Raw genomic sequence first — 17,551 nt, 5'->3', positions numbered from 1 at the left:
ATGAAGCCAGATTGCAGAGAGTTTAGAAGAGAGTGATAGGAGAAAAAGCATAGGCATTAGTTGTAAATGGCCTTCTTAAAGAGTTTAGTCACTAAAGGGAGGAAAGATATAGGGTAATAGCTACTGCAGAGAGTCAGATCAAGTGAAGTTTTTGTTTGTTTGTTGGATGAAAGAAATATAGTTGTGTTTGCAGACAGAAGGAAAGCAGGTAGCAGAAATGGAAAGATTCAAGATTAGTAGGACACTATTAATGCTTGAGAGGCTGGTCTTTTGGAAAAGACAAGGTGGAATAGAATCAAGGGTTCATTTTAAAGGTTTTGCCTGGTAGAGGAGAGGGACGACCTCTTTCTCTGAGACAAATATAAAGGAAAAAATATTAGGGGAAGAAATCTAAGTGATAGGAGATGAAAAGGGGGAGCTCAGAGATAGTACTTTTTGTGAAGTATAAAGCAAAGTCCTCAGCTGAGAGGTTTGGAGGGAGGGAGTGCCTTGGAGAATTGGGGAGAAATTAAAAGGTTTGAAATAGTTATTATGGTAAGTGACTCTATTCAATAGAGAGAGGAGCTTTGCTTCAGTGAAGGTCCAGTTGAAACTGTGTAACATTTTGGTAGTTGACCCAGTATCTGATGCTTATTTTTAGAAGGGGTAGCCTTTAGAGGCCCCAAGGAACTCTCTAAGAATACATGTTATGTGTTGTAGATGAGTCCAATCTGTATTAGTGGAATGCTTTGCACTGATAAGGTCACAAGTTTAGACTAAAAAAGACAAACAGCAAACAGAATGAGGAAGGAGATAGAAAGACAGAAGTAGAGAGGATTACAAAAGGGTCAGGGTACAATCAGAGAAGAATGGACAAAGAGAGTCAGTTGCCTAAAAATGATGACGAAAAAAGACAGATATCAAGGTATAGCCAAAAATATATAGACACCAAGAAATAATCACAAATACAGAGAGTGACAATTTATCAAGAGATGTTGGGAAAGACACAGAGAAAGACTTTGTAGCAACACTTTGTGATATTTTTTTCTGTTCCTGCCTTACAAAAAATTTGTTTCATTCTTTCAACTATAGTCAAAAATCTGCCTTTATAGGCTAAATGAAATCTATTAGCTGCAGTTTCACTATCTCTGCCTTACATAAACTGAAATTTCTAGAAAAGGGAGTAGTGAGGAAATCCTAAACTAGGGGTAGGGGAAAAAAGCTTAAGGTCCTGAAACATCAATGTACTCCAAATTGTGTCAATAAACCTTAGACCACATTAATTTCATGTGTTAGTATGATTAGCCATCACTGATTAACATGAGCAGCATTTGGGGACAATATAAACATGACTTATTTCTGAAAGGAATTTGACCTAAGTTTTTCTTTTTCGTTCAACAGATAATATGACTTGTTCTAAATGTGTGTTATGGGGTAGGTTGCACAGCAGATAGAGTGCAGGGCCTGAAGTCAGGAGTTCAAATCTGGCCTCAGATGCTTACTAGCTATGTAACCTTGGGCTATTCACTTACCCTTGTTTGCCTTGGTTTCCTTACCTGTAAAGTGACCTGGAGAAGGAAATGGCAAACCATCCCAATATCTTTGCCCAGGGAACTCGAAATGGGGTCATTAAGAGTCAGACATAACTCAAAAACAACAGCAAACTTTTATTTCATCAGACACATCTATTGTGTCTGCAGCACATTGCCTCAAATATCTACAGCTATATTCTTTCAGTTTATTTTCCAGGAAAACTAAATAGTACCAAGTGAAATCATACACACACACACCCCACGCATACCTATAAATACTCATATATACTATGTATATATACAAGTTGTGTGTATAGATATCTAGATATAGGTATTGATATAGATCATCCTTCCTATTGCCAAAAATCAGCTTGTACCCAGAATAATATCATGACATGTCTACCAAAGATAAGGTTGTAGTATTTAACTATTTTTTCTATCTTTCCATAAGTTATGACATTCACTCTTTAATATGACTAATCCTGAAAAAATTACATAAGAGCACAACTTGATCTTTTAGTTTCTACAAGATATTATATATTAGATAAAAATCCTATCCATTAGTGGGACTTTCTGCCATCTTATGGCATTATGATACTGAACACCTCATAAAAAAAGAATTGTTATCTTTCATTTGTATCCTACTACATTTAATGATTTGCCATATATCCTTTTACATTACAGCTACTTTTAGCAGAACAAAATTTTGCTCCTGAGCATAAGGAAACAAAAATTATCAAAATTCTCTCATAGTTTACCCTTTTAAGTATAAATCCCAGAAATAGAACAGTAATAACTCCTAGCTAACATTTTTTAAAGCACTTGTGCACTATGTGCTGGGCACTTTACAATTATTCTTTCATTTGATCTTCACAACAACCCTGGGAGTTAGTTATTCTTATCCCCATTTTACAGAGTGGCAAACTGAGGTGAAATGAGCTGCCCAGGGTCACACAGCTAGAAAGTGATAGGGAAGATTTGAACTCAGGGTGTCCTGACTTCAGGCCAGGCATTCCATCCACTGCAATACCTAGCTGCCCAAATGACTGATAGGAATGATTAAAGTCTATGGAGCTCTTTTATTTATTGTGTCTCTTTTGTTTCCCATCGATATATCTTAATATTCATCCTGGAAAAATTCTCAAACTGAAATTAGTCTGTCAAACTGAGACACATTCAAGGGTTTAGGTGTGAAAAAAGTAGTTATTTAATTTATTGGTGAAATGCATGCACATGGAAGTGGCGTGATAAGTGGAAAGAGTGCTAGACTTTTGTCCAAAATATGAGGGACAGCATGGTATTGAATCTGGAATCAGAAGACCTGAGTTCAAATTCTGACTCTGACACTTGTAAACTATTTGACTTTAAACAAGTCACTTGACCTCCTTCCTTTCTGTCTCACCAACTACAAAATTAATGTGTTGGCCTAGGTGGCCTCTAAGGTCCTTTCCAGCTCTAAATCTATGATATGATGATCTAATTTAATTTTGGATCACAGTTCTGCTATTTAAAAATAATAATAATAACCTTGGGCTAGTCACTTGACATTTCTAGCCCCCGATTTCATAATCTTTAAAATATAAACATTAGACTAAATGACTTCTAAAGCTCCTTCAAATTCTAAATCCTATGATCCTGCTAACTTGTATTTGAACAACACATATTAAGATGAATGCTGATCACAGTGTCCGTGTTTTCAAATATGTTTATCCCACAGTGCCCTGAGTAATCTCATAATTTTCCCATACCCTATATCATCTTGCCACCACCTGCAACAACAAGAAAGCCCACAATTTATCTCCCTTTTGGCATTATAGCAGATCATAAAGGCTGAGAGGGAAGAAGTAAAAGGAATTGAGAAACATGATTCATGCCATTCTTATAGCCTGTGGTTTACTACCACTAATATCAAATATGGCTCAGAATGGTCCCCATGAATTTAACAGACAATCAAAATGGTACTTGAAGGTGTCATCCAGCAATTAGCACAAATTGACTAGCCTCTCTGGTTACTGAAAGCCCCTAGAAAAGCTGCAGGAATATAAGAAAGAACACGAACTAAGCAGCATAAGCGACACAATGGATAGAGTGCCAGACCTGAAGTCAGGAAACCTGAGTTCAAATCCAGTCTCAGACATTTACTAGTTGTGTGACCCTGGGCAAGTCACTTACCTTCTGCCTCAGTTTCCTCAACTGTAAAATGAGAGCAAGGGTCACAGAGTTGTTGTGAGAATACGATGATATTGATAAGATTTTTTTTGTAAAATACTATCCAAACCTTAAAGTACTATGTAAATGTGAGATAGTATCATTATTGTAATTATTCCATATAGAAATAGCCAATTAATTTTGGTGAACTAGGATGAAAAAGAAAAAAAAAACTTGTCCCTTCTAGTGGAGCATTCTCCACTAATAACCTCAGGTAGCTCTGGGTCTGAGATAAATCTCTCTTATGTTTTAGTAAAAGAAGGTAACTTTCACAGGCACATATGACTAGTGAAGGGAGTTTTACTTTGTGAAACCAGCAACTCTTTTGCATTTAAGGTTACCATTTTATTTTTAAAATTAAGTATTTTATATTTGTGAGTTTGGTTTCATGCAAAATAGGAAGAATTTCTCTTGACAAAAGTTTCCTTTAAGTTGAAAGTCAATCAGTTTCCACAGACATATTGATCAGCAAACACTAAATCTGATAAAGGAATAAGTCATTGGAAAGGATTACTGAAATTATATGGCATGAGCAGTACACACTTTAATAAATGAGGGAATTTTACTGTATTTTCATTTTTCATGGAGACTTGATTCAACAGTAGGTAACTCTCCATCTTCCTTCAGCAACTGTGCTTGGTTTGGATTCCATGGAACATCGTGCCTCCCCCAGGGTAAACTGATCACCTGGAATCTCATCACCATGCAGAGTGATGCAATTTTGATGCTTAGCTCCTCAGGGGCCTCTCCCCTCTCATCTGAGACCTAGAGGGTAGTGTGGTAAACTCCTTCCAAAGCCTTCTTTTATAGAGGGCTTGGAACTTTCAGAAGTTTGCACCATCTTCCATCAGCAGTCCACCTTGGTTTTAAGTCCATGGAATATCATGCCCAGTCAGGTATCCCCCTGGTGCCCCCCTTCCTGTCCCCTCAGCTTTTTTCTCTTTGCCCATCAAATGGTAAGCCTTTTAAGGGCAGGGACTCTTCCTTCTTTCTTATTTGTATCCTATAGCTTAGCACAATGCCTAGCACATAGTAAGCTTAATAAATATTGAATTGAATAAGTGTCACAATAAATTAGTCCTTTGATCTGATTGACTCTGTCACCTCTCTAGGCTCTCCTGATCTTCCAGATTTCTCTTCCATATCCATATGAGGATATTATCTCTTCTTCCCCCAATCCTTTTTCACCTTCATTTTCTGTGCTTCCTTCCCCACTAGAATGTAAGCTCCCTGAGGGGAAGGGCTATCTTTCTTTTTGCTTGTGTAACCTATCCTTTGATCACATCTAGTTTGCCTACCATGGAGCTCCCAAGTCCCCCTACCACACATGAGTGGAAGTAGCCTCCTCGATTGGCTTTCCCTTTCCCTCTCCTCTCTTTCCTACCATATTTTCGTCCGTTCTTCTAGCTGCTGCTCCCAGTGTGGACTCTTGAACTGAATGGGTGCTCTCATTTCACCTCAGCTTAAGAAATGGGACTGGAGTTATTAATTTCTGCTTTTGTGTTATTTGTCCTCAGTTTCAGGAGCTGGAGGTGATCCATGAGGACCTTTGAGCTAGGATTGCGGGTGGAGTATAGCAGTCAATGAGGCATGGAAACCCTGAGAAGCCAGGAGGCCTGGTACTCCAGCCCCAGGAGGAGCCTGGACCTAAGAATATGCTCTAAAGCAACCAAGCTAAGCTATGAACCTGATTCCCTTCCACTCCCCTCCCCAGAGGTGATACAGGGAAGAAGAGAGATTATAATTCCCATATGTCAGGAGAATATGTTTGTCTATTTGTGATGATACATTTGGAAGTAAATATATTCCTTCGTAGAAGCTCCACTGTGTCTTGTGTTTGTATGCCCAGCACAAGATGAGTACTTAATAAATGCATGTTGTTGACTGGATGGGACAAACTGAAATGCCCAGGTTCATAGTAATTCTGTCCTTTGAAGTATAGTTATGAAGGTCACAAATGGTTTGTGATTATGCCTCCAGTGTGAGAGCTAAACCTCTCAAACAATGAGCTGGTGGGGCTGGGCTCCCTGCCCTGAGGTAGGAAAGTGCTCATCCCTAGTCTGGCTCCTGGAGATATCCCACTCCCATATCCCCAAAACAAAGGGAGACAAGGAATGCAAAAGTTAGGGCAAACATTGATGTTTGTGAGAAATAAGATTAGAATAGATTAATCAATAAACATTTAATAAGCACTTCCAATGTGCTAAGTGCTGGGGATACAAAAAGAGACAAAAGACAGCTGCAGTCTTTAATAGAGTAAAAGAATACACCTGGCCACAGTAATACAGCAGGGGAAGGGAAATAGGACCACCAGTTCCTTCACATTCCCCGCAAGTATCAGTTCAGTTTTTGGTTTTGTTTTTTTTTTTGTTTGTTTGTTTTTGTTAGCTCTACAGTCACGTGAGCAAATGCCCATGATTAAAATAAAGCCATAGCTTCATGATTAAAATGAAGCCATAGCTTCAATCACTCATTTAGCTTTCATCTCCGCCTCCACCTTGCCCCTCTCACCTTGGATTTGAAGAAAGGAGGGAAGTACAAATATCCTGAACTGTTGCTGCCATTGAGATATTTCTTCAGAGAGTTGGGCGAAGGAGGGAGCTCCACCACCACCACCACCACCCCCTCCAGGGTATTCTCTCTCCTTTTGGTCCCAACCATTTCTCAAACCATGCCATGGTTTCCTTGCCATGGTAGATAAACAAAGAACTCCAAGTCTCAGAAGTCAAGAAGTTGTGATCACTTTCCCCCACTTGAGGAGGTGTTGAGTAATACATTCAAAATCATAGAATGTATAGATCTGGAATACACCTTGTGCATCATATATAGGGTTTACTACATGTCTTTTAAAACTGCACTAAGACTTTGGAAAAAGACTTCTGTATTTCAACCCTGTTATTTCACACATACGGAAAACTCAGATACAAATGTTAAGTCACTTTCCCAAAGCAGCTCAACAGAATGCTAAACCCAGGTCTCTTACTTCCAGGATAGTGCTATCTTGACCACTTCTAAAACAGAGCTCACTAAACAGAACTGAGGGTTTTCTTGGTAGCCCAGAGACATCATATGGAAAATCATTATACTATGCCTACAAACAATGTCGTCGTCAGGAACTATTGAGGTGTATAGGGATATTAGATTTTACATTAAATGTCCCCAGACTGCTGGAGAGTCATAATTCTGATTCTGTTTACTCCCATTTCTGTCAGCTATTACTCCTTGTTCTCAGTGTGTCCACACGATTTTAAATCTATTGTTTGTTTTTCACACAATTGTCTGGAGAGAGCCTGAAGGTTAACTCTATCTCCCTGGTGTAATTAAGAAAAACTCTTAGTTAGAAAGGATCTCTATACTCGTAAACCACTTTGTGCCTCTGCTATGCCTGTAGGATGTCATGTTTTGAATTAGAATATGTGCATGAGTTTTGGTCATTCTAGATTCTAAGATCCATGAGGAAGGGACCTCATTTATCCTTGTATTTCCCTTCATGGTCAGCTCAGTGACTTGCATCTAAATGTTTCTTGAATTCATGAATTGGCTTTGGCACTATTGTTTGCTATTCAGAGGTCTTCTCCATTTATTTCCAGTTTCTTGACTGTGTTCTAGATCTGTGGTTGCTAGAAATCTGATATCTTGGTGTGTGTGTGTGTGTGTGTGTGTGTGTGTGTGTGTGTGTGTGTCGGTGTTGGTGTCAGTGTCTGTATGTTTGTGTGTCTGTGTGTTTGGGAAGAGATTGGAGTGAGGTCACCATAATAAAGAATAAGGTATTTTAAAGCAGAAGTTCCTAGGAGAATAATTTTTATTGGTTGATTAATTGATAGAAAGAAGAAATCACTGAGTTCTTTGATTAGGCTGTAATGAGGTTAATCATTTTTGAAAACTTATTTTGAAGTAGGCCTCTTTGGGAAGTGAGTCAAGGGGTGACCCCTTAGTCCAAAAAAAAAAGACCACCTCCATTTGTCCTGATGAACATCAGGCCACTGAATCAATATGCCTCTGGAGGAGAAAGTGGGGCTGGTGATCTTGCACAGACCTCCTTCACTCAAATATAAGTCAACTGCAAGTCATGTCATCATTCCCTGATGTCATGGTCCTCCTTGAGAATGAAGGACAAATACAATAACAATTTTGAAGTAAAAGGAAGTATTTCATCTTGCTCAGGAAAATGACCTCTAAAATGATATCAGATTAAATGAAAGAAACAGCTAGTTTCACAGTTTTCATCACATGCAACAAAATTGTCAGAAGAAATTACGAGAAAGAAATCGTAGTAACCTGTGTGTTTATTAAGCACCTGCTATGTGCTGGATACTATGCTAAGGGCTGCGGATACAAGGCAAAACAGATCCTGCCCTGTAGGACCTCATAGACACACCATATCCTCAAGTAAGTAAATGGAAGCACATACGTGAAGCAATTCTTTAATTAACCAGATAAGGTGACTGAGAGGTTCACCTCCCAATGAAGGGTATGGATATATATATTAATCCACCTATTGTCACTTCAGTGCGGATAAGTGATTATATCTCCGTGATTGGGGATGATCCCTGATGATTTGGTTGAGTTAGTCATTTCTTTGTGTTAGGCCTATAAAATCAATCAACATTTGTTAAGAGCCTACTATGTGCCAGGCACTGTGCTAAGTGCTATAAAAGAGAGCCATACAGACTTGTCACAAGTCCTTTTCATGAAAGATCCCAAGAGAAGAAGCCCAGGCTAGAAACCTAAGGATCCTATGTCCCAAGATGGAGAAAGCACATTTATTCATGTAGCCTCACTCAGGAGCTAATTAAAACGTTCCTTATGGTTCATATTAGTCAACACTAAAGTTCAACTAATAAAAGCTAGAGGTATACTTAGACTTTTTTCTGTTTTACATCTTACCACTGAGTCTATCATGACCAAGGGAAACCGGCACTTTTTTTTTCCAAATATGTCATAAACAATGAAAAAAGTTTATTGAATTTACCTACTGGTTGGTAAATGTTAGTCTCATGATTGCAATTCTATCCTGTCATACACAATGCAGAAAAGCAATCAAGTACATTCTGCATGTGATGATGGATTGCTTGGGATCTCCGGGTTCAACTGAGTGCCAGCTTGGCTCTCCATCTCTGTATTAATGGCATTGACAAGAAAAACGGTGGAGAGTTATACCACTTGAGAGGCAATCTCTGGAACTTTAATTTTAGTAATGGCTCATATATTTAGCAAATATTGAAAATGAAAGTCAAGGGAAAGAATAGGTACTTTCAAAAGCAGCTGTCCAACTTACTCCACACAGAGTGAATAAATTCCTGTGGTCAATCAGGACAGAACATAAGGCTTGTCACTTTAGCCTTCCCTGTTTAACAAAGATTTGTGTATGATGTAGTGCAAAGATTGCCATCCTTTGAGTCAAGAATATGTAGGCTGAAGCCCTCCTTTCCCCACTTAATAGTTGTATGACCATAGGTATGTCATTTACCCTCTCTGAACCTCAGTTTCCCTCATGTAGAAAATGAGAAGCATAGGACTAAATGATTCCCATGCTCCTTTCTCATAATAAATCAGTGAACCAGTTTTTTTAAGTTTTTTGTTTTCATTTTTGTTTTTGTTTTTTACCCAGGGATCTGAGCTCTAACTATCCACAACAGTGCCTGTGTTTGTACCTTTGCTTTCTCTGAATAGATTGTAAGTATATTCTGGGGATGAAGCACACTTTGCTATTTTTTTCAAAACTTCAATAATACTTAATACAAAGCTCTACAAAGAACCAATGCCCAATAAAGACTTAACTAAAACAAGTCAGCTCAGTTCCACTGACTATTATAGAAATCAAGCTTGACATTTATTTTAGATTGTAAATATGTGTTTAGCTTCAAATGAATTGCCCCCATGTCCCCTCTCCTCCCCCCCCCACAAAAAATAAAACAATGCTTCGCAGAAAAATGAGTTTTACAAATGCACATACAGATTGGGCTTAAATTCAGCTGTCTTTTAAAGATGTTGGATCCTCAGACACATAATTAATTACCATCATGAAATACAATATAAATAATGCACATTCACATCTTTCATTTTGTGGAATGGAAGTGGAGGCATGTTTGAATCATTCTACCTGACAGCCCCAAACTGTCCAAATCAAATATAGTACTTTTATTACATAGCAATCAAATCTCTAATTAGGACTGACATTTCACTCGTCATTTTCCTATCATTACTATTGCAGCTTGTGCTTTCTGACAGCCTTAAAAAATCTGGATGAGAACAATAGCGGGGGGGAATGGCTATTTTAAAACAATCCTCTGCCATAGAAGAGTAAGTAACCAAAATTCTAACTCATACCAATCTACACATACGCGTAAATAAATTTGCTGAAGAGCAGATACATACATTATATTGTAAAATAGACATATATACATCTGACAACATATCTATTGACTTGAATGGTCTAAGTTAATGATGCAAAATGATGGTAGGAAAAATAAAGTTATCTCATTCTTGCATTCCAAATGGTTAAAAGTGTGCTAATATACATGTATAAATGTATGTATATGTGTATGTATAGGCAGGTATATATTTATATAATTAACTATATACATATAGCATATATGTGCATATATAATGTGTATAAAACTGTCAATAAACATCTGTTGTTTTGTACTTAACAGAATCTGTATGTCAGGACCTATTTAAAAAAGATAAGAAACGGTACTAGAAGGAGGTGTTTCCCATCTCTTTGATTGTAGTTTAATCTCTGCTATGGGAATTCAGGCATGCTGCATCACCTTTCTTCATCAATTGAATGAAGGGCTAGATTAAGAAGATTGCCTGGTACAGTGGAAAGACTGCCAGCCCTGGAGATGGAAAGTCCAGAATTCAAATACCACCTCTGATACAGATTCCCTGCATGACCTTAGACAAGTCACTTAAGCGTCCTAGACCTCAATTGTCTCATCTATAATATGAGGGGTTTGAACTAAATGTCTTCTGAGGTCCCTTTTTCCACTTAGCACTTCTTAAATTGCGGATCTTGACCCCACAACAGTAAAGAGTTTCTGAACAGACAACGACCAAAAATTAATTGAAACTAATATGTGTAATGAATCCGAGGTGTTTTGCAGTGCTTGCCCATGTTGCATTGTGCAACCTCACTGCAGCCTTGGTTATGAACACAAAGCATGCTCACTTTGTACTACGCATGCCTGCAGGCCACACAAGGCCAATGATGCTGCTGACTCTAAAAGGAGTCAGGAGGGATCAGGGATCACAAGTGGAAAATGTTTAAGAAGTCCTGCTCTAGATCCGTGATTTTTTTTTTGTGATCACATGATTTCTTGACTCCTGTCCAGGATTTTTTTCATTATGATACCATGTGGATTGTTAGACTTGGAATCCGAAAGGCCTGAGTTCCAATTCATCCTGAGACACTAGCTGAGAAACTCTGGTCAAATCATTTAAATTCAACTTCAGTTTCCTCATCTAGAAAATGGGGAGAATAGAAGCATCTTTTTCAGAAGGTTTTGGGGAGAACTAAATAAGATAATAAATTTAAAATGTTTTGCAAACCTTACCTCAGCCTGTGCGTGGTTGTTCCTGCTATTCTTTACCAAAGTTGATAGGCCCCCATCTCCCTTGGGCAACACACGGAAAAAAATATTCTAAGGTAATTCAGGTGAGCCTCATATTTTAATCTGAATTAGTTCACTTTATGTTGGCAGCAGAGGCATGACACTGCGTGAGCTTTCATAGATCACTCCACTTCTCGTTGCCTCAATTTCCCATTAATGCAATGTAGAGAATCATTAATCCTGACAATAGATGCCATTTATATTCATGATTACCTATAAATGCAAATTCAGTTATTAATTAATAAAAACCATATGCAGACTTACTGCTGCTACAGGCACAGCGGTATAGTTTTGCCTCAATGCTCACATTTAACTCCCATTAATGCTAATACAGGTAATGCACTGAGCTGAGAACAATGTCTATATAAAATGTCTCCCCACTAATCCAGTATCTTAATTCGTCTGCAATTACCTAAGAGGTAGAAATGTCAAACTCAATTCCAGCATAGGCCTATCAGTTGGGCTTGTAGTAAAGCAGAAATTCAGGCAATGCTTTTTCAATTTAGGAATTTATTCATTGTAACCATTTTCAGTGTCCTTTTCAGCCTTTTGTGTTTCTGACTGAACATCTGCTGTATATCATGGCCTCAAACTTGCTAACTCCTATTTAATTAAAGCAGCAAGAATGCTCTGAGTAAAGTGGAATCAGATAGGACTACAGGGGAACATTCTCTTCCATGAAAGATTCAGAAATTCTAAGAAATTCTTCATGTTAAGTGTTGCTGATAGTGGGAGTGAAGAACACTAATTTCAAGAATTAAATCTGCCCATAGGGTCACTCTGCCAGGGACAGGGAACTTTGGAATATATTCTCATATATCTATGAAAGTCCTATCATGTTTTTCTTTACAACTGTTATGTTTAGCTTTGACCTCGGGAAAAGGCAAGGACCTTATTAGAATATGTGCAAATTAATATATAAATTGCTAGATTTTCTTTTTTAAAAAATTCCAAGCTTTGAAAAGACTAACAAAAGAAGAGTAAGAGTCATGAAGGATTATATAATTCAACGCCAATTAAACATCTCAGAAAGGTCATGCTACTGGCTTTATGATTCCATTTGTCTAATAGGTTTGAGATGGACCAAATATGCGCCAGGGCCATTAGGGGCCATCCTCTTCGTATTTCTCAGTTACCTCCAGTTACAAGAACATTTCAGGACACTTCTGCTCTTTCTGAACAGGGAACAAGATGTAGTGTTTGCCAGGATGCCTGATGATTTTTTACATACAGACTAGGAGTTATCAGTGGATAATTTGTTGTAAGACCAAAAACAGGGATATTAAAGGGACTGGCAGTCTACTATCTGGTTATTGTTCAGGGTCAGTTGTTCAGATAAGGATCATTTGATGACATTGATGGTCACAGCTCCCACTTTTTTAACCTTGCTTGTCCTAATGCTTCAATTTTCCTTTTGATGAGGCAGTAAGGATTCTTCTGGATTTGTTATCCATGATTAAAGCCTTTGGCAAAATGCTAGACATTAACTCGTACAGCCACCATGAGAAATATGGAATTACATTCCTTTCTCACTGCGTGTTAGAATCTCAACTTTCCCATTGTGTCTATTATTGTCCAGAAGCTTTTATAAGCATCATTACCTTATACCCTTTTAAAAACTGTCTGTAATGCAAGGTTAAATCTAGTTTCTCAAGCTACATTAAATCTCATTTCAAACACCCTTATTGTTAGAACACATGCATCACTATTACAGTCGCCCGTTCATGCTATATAGTTAAGGTTGAGTTGCAGTTTCCATTAAAAACTCTATCCAGTGTTTTAACTCCTCTGCAGAAAATCTCTTTGGACTGAAAACTGCCACATAAGTTCTTTCTCAAACCAAAAGGAAATTTAACAATTAAAACATCTTTAACAGGAAAATTACCCTTAGGGTCATGCATTTCAATTGTAGATTGGTGCAAGTAGAGGATCAAAATAACTTTAATTTCTCAATGAAATGTAGCCAAAGATAAGGACATGTAATAGGTTTTTTTCTCCTCATCTGTAATATTTTTCAAGCTGATGAACTTGACAACTTGATTCTATTCATAAAAGTGTCCAACCTTATCCAATGTCTAGCCCACAACATTCTCCAAAGCAATAATGGGGCTTTATAATCGCCATTTACATTTTTTAAAGAAAAGTAATAGGGAAATTGGCATGGGTCTGGAATTCAGTAGTCCTATTCTATTTACCACAAAAGACAACATGGCATGGTAAATAGAGAGCTAGCCTCTAAGCCAGGAAGATCTGGGGCCATCTTACCTCTCACACATACTGGCTCTATGACTCTAGGCTAGTCACTTAATCTCTCAGTTTTCTCAGCAACACTCTAAGCCTTTAACTTAGAGAAAAAGTGACTGGTAAATAGAATTTCCTCACCCAAGAGTTTCCTATACTCATGAAATCATAGATCTAGTACCTATCTCTATCTCTATTCCAGCTCAAATGCTACCAGAGCCTAGCATCCATAGTGAACAATTAAACAAAACAGGGAGTTCAATAATAAAGCACACCTACAATGGATATATTAGTAATGTTACACATGTTGTTTCATTTCCCCAGGCTTTGGAGTCTCCATCTTTAAAATAGGGATAATAACATTGTCCATTTGCACACCTAATAACAACAGCAGAAAGATTTATAATCGATAACTCAGTCTGAGTCCCAGAAAAGCATGACTCTTAAGTGAACTGAATAGCACTGCTTATAAACAAAGTAGTCTCATGTGAAAGTAGGAGAGAAGACTATTGTGGTGTTATAAAAATGTCATTTGGACTTATTTTAAGCACATATTACAATGAATCATTGTTTCCAAAGAAAAAGTTAATTATTCCTTTTTAAAAATTCAAATTATTTTTAAAAAGAAAAAAAAGAAAAATTATATAAAAGAAGAAATTGAGAGATAACAATTTCCTGTTTTTAGAGCCCTGAAAATGAGCCAAAATACTCTTTGTAAATCTGACAACAAATATTCAAATCTCAGCTATCATTTCAACGATGTGCATATTCAGTTATATGTAATAATTATTATATTACATATGATATAATATATATGTATATATTCTTCCATGTTTATCTATCCCATGTAATTCTTATTCATCTCCTCTCCTAGGTTCACCATAAGAAGACCACTGTAAATGGTGGGAAGGAAGAAGAAAATATTGTTTGATTTATTCTAGTATTTCAAGATAAGCATCATTCTCATATCATTCTCATGTTACCAGTCAGCTGGTGGCACAGTGGATGGAGAGAGCACTGGGCATGGAATCAGGAAGATAAGTCCAAATCTAGCCTCAAATACTTAATAGATGTAGGCCATTGGGCAAGTCACTTAATCTCTGTTTGCATCAGTTTCCTCAACTCTGAAATAAGGATCATAATAGCACCTACCTCACAGGGATGTTTTGAGGATCAGCTGAGAGAGTAATTGTAAAAAAAAAAAAAGTGCTTAGGACAGCGCATATTAATCACTATATAAATGCTTATTCTCCCTCTTGCTCTCATCATCCTACGCTCTTAAAGCATAAGTGGCCAGTCTTGTGTGTGTGTGTGTGTGTGTGTGTGTGTGTGTGTGTGTGTAGATTTCTTTAATGATATTCTTTATTCAGCTTCTCCTTTGTAACAAGGTCTCCAGCCCATTCCTGCCCACTGCCCAAAAGGTGATCCTCAACTTTGGTTTTTCAAAAGCTGTAGTACTCTATTACTTGAAACCCATGTGATGATGGGATGAAAAGTGTCACAAAATCCAATCACCTTGACAATCTATGCTATAGTGAGAGGATCACATATCTGGAACTAGAAAGAACTTCAGAGGCCGTCTAATCCAATTCAAGCATTTTATATGTAAGGCTCAAAGAAGTTAAATGGTTCATTCTCAATCACGCAGGTAGTATCAAAGACAAGATAACCTTTGGAAATCAAAAAAAGAAAAAAGAATGTGGTGTCAAACAGTAGACTCAAATTCCTGAGTTCTTTTGAGAACTGAATCTGTAATGGTTGCAGATCCATAAGGCAATTTCATTCAGTATTAGTAATGCAAAGCATTAAACAGTAAGATAAGCTCATTTACACTTGGATATTCATCTATTAGCCAGCCATGTATTTAACCCACTGCTATGGTACTGTTGCTCATCATAGCATCTATATTGAATTCATCCAAGCAGTGAGATGGAATGAGGTGAACATAATTTGCCAAAGAAATATTTCAAATACATTCTGAAGTACAACATAACTTCATGTACCCAGAGAACAATGGTAAATAGGAATAGTTGAGAGACCAGCCAGACTAATGAGCAGTAAGGAATGGTGTTCAATGAATAGAAGCAAGGTGCTGTAGTGGAAAGAACATTAGGTTCAAAAGTATGACACTATCTTCTGAGTATAGACTCCAGTGCTTAGTAGCTATATGCACTTGGATTAGTGACTTAACTTCTTTTAATCTTTGGTTCTTCACATGTGAAAGTGGGATCAAAGAGCAAGGAGGGACAGGGAAGGGAGAGCTAGAAAAAGCCTATATTTTCTCAGCAGATTGGAGATTCTGTAGAAATCTTTTATGTTCATAATAAGGGAGTCAACGGCCCTGCTGTATTCTGATTTGTCAAACAACATCTGCCATGCTATTTTCAGGTCTAGGTGCCATATTGTGAAAGTGACAATGAACGACTGGAGAACTTTCCAAGAGGCTACCCATAATCATAAAAAGAGATCCTATTTAATGATTAAGGCTTTAAGTTGAGATAGTTAATTTATAGACAGGAAGACTTAAGGAGGGATATAAAGGCTATCCTTAAGTATTTGAAGAAGTACTGTGTAGAAGAAGTTTTGGATTTGGTCCATTGAAACCTGGAGGGCAGAACTAAGAATAATTAATGAATATTGCACAGAAATAAATTTAAATCAGAAAGGAAAATTTCCATTACCATTAAGGCAGTTAAAAATTATAATTTATTTTTGCCTTAGATGTAGTGGGTTGCCCATTACTGCATATCATCAAGAGGAGGTTGAATGAAAACTTGTTGGAAATGTTATGCACAAGGTTCCTGTTCAGCTATAAGTTGTAATAGATAATATATGAAGCAACTTCCAACTCTAAAAGTCTGTGATTACAAATTTGGTATCAATTCATGACCGTATTAAAAAATACATAATTTAAGGGAATATCTGTGAGCATTTAAGAGGGGAGAAGGAGAGTATTAAAAGCCAATGTGTTTTCATTAAGAACAAGTCATGCCAGACTAACCTCACGTCCTTTTTCTATTAGGTAAATTAGAACGTCAAAGGAATTCTGTGATCATAATATATCTGGATTTGGGGTTAAGTGATTTGTCCAGAGCCACACAGCTAGGAAGTATCTGAGGCCAGATTTGAATTTGAATCCTCCTGACTTGATCAAGAGCCAGTGCTCTATTAACTCTGCCACCTAGTTGCCCTTAGATCTGGATTTTAATGTTTCTCATGAGATTATTATGGTAAAAATGGAGCAATATAGAATGGAAGACTGCACAGTTAATGGATTCCAGACTTTGTTAACTCGCAGAACCTAAAGAATGATTAAGGAACCCATATCAATTTTGAGAAGACTCTAGGGGGGTGACCCTGGGCTCTTCCTTTGATCCTATTCTGGGCAGCACTGTTATCATGGATGAAGTCATTAATGACATGTGTCAAATTTGCAGATGACACAAAGAACTATAATACTTCCTGCAGCATATCCCAAGTTTTGTTCTGGGACAACTTTGTATTATTAAAAAGTGTTGAAGACACTCCCCCCAAAAACCTTTTGTTTTATGAGGGGAATATTAATATTTCCTGCATTAAAATATCAATACTATTATCAAAAGAGTTTTGAGCTCATGAATTCTCTAAAAGGATGGTGGGGACCCCAGATGACACTTAGAGAATGGGCTGTTTTAATGGATCCTTGAGCTAATCAATTTGAATATTCTTTCCAGTGAGGCTGATTGCAATCCACCCACACTTTCCCAATCTGTCAAACTCACGCCCATATAATTTCATAAATCCTCTATGGGAGAGACAGCACTTTTGGATCCTGGTAGCATTAAAATCCAAACATATTTCAGTAGGTCAGAAGGAGGACTGCAGTTCACAAAATTACATTTAATTGGGGTAAATAAAGTCTTGTCCTTGAGTTTAAAAAATCAATCGCACAGGTACAAAAAGAGAGAGACGTTGGACGATAGATTAAAAAGATCT

Source organism: Trichosurus vulpecula, chromosome 1 (genome assembly GCF_011100635.1).
Source record: "Trichosurus vulpecula isolate mTriVul1 chromosome 1, mTriVul1.pri, whole genome shotgun sequence".
Taxonomy (NCBI): domain Eukaryota; kingdom Metazoa; phylum Chordata; class Mammalia; order Diprotodontia; family Phalangeridae; genus Trichosurus; species Trichosurus vulpecula.
The sequence above is the reverse complement of the archived record's forward strand: the minus strand, read 5'-3'. Positions refer to the sequence as shown.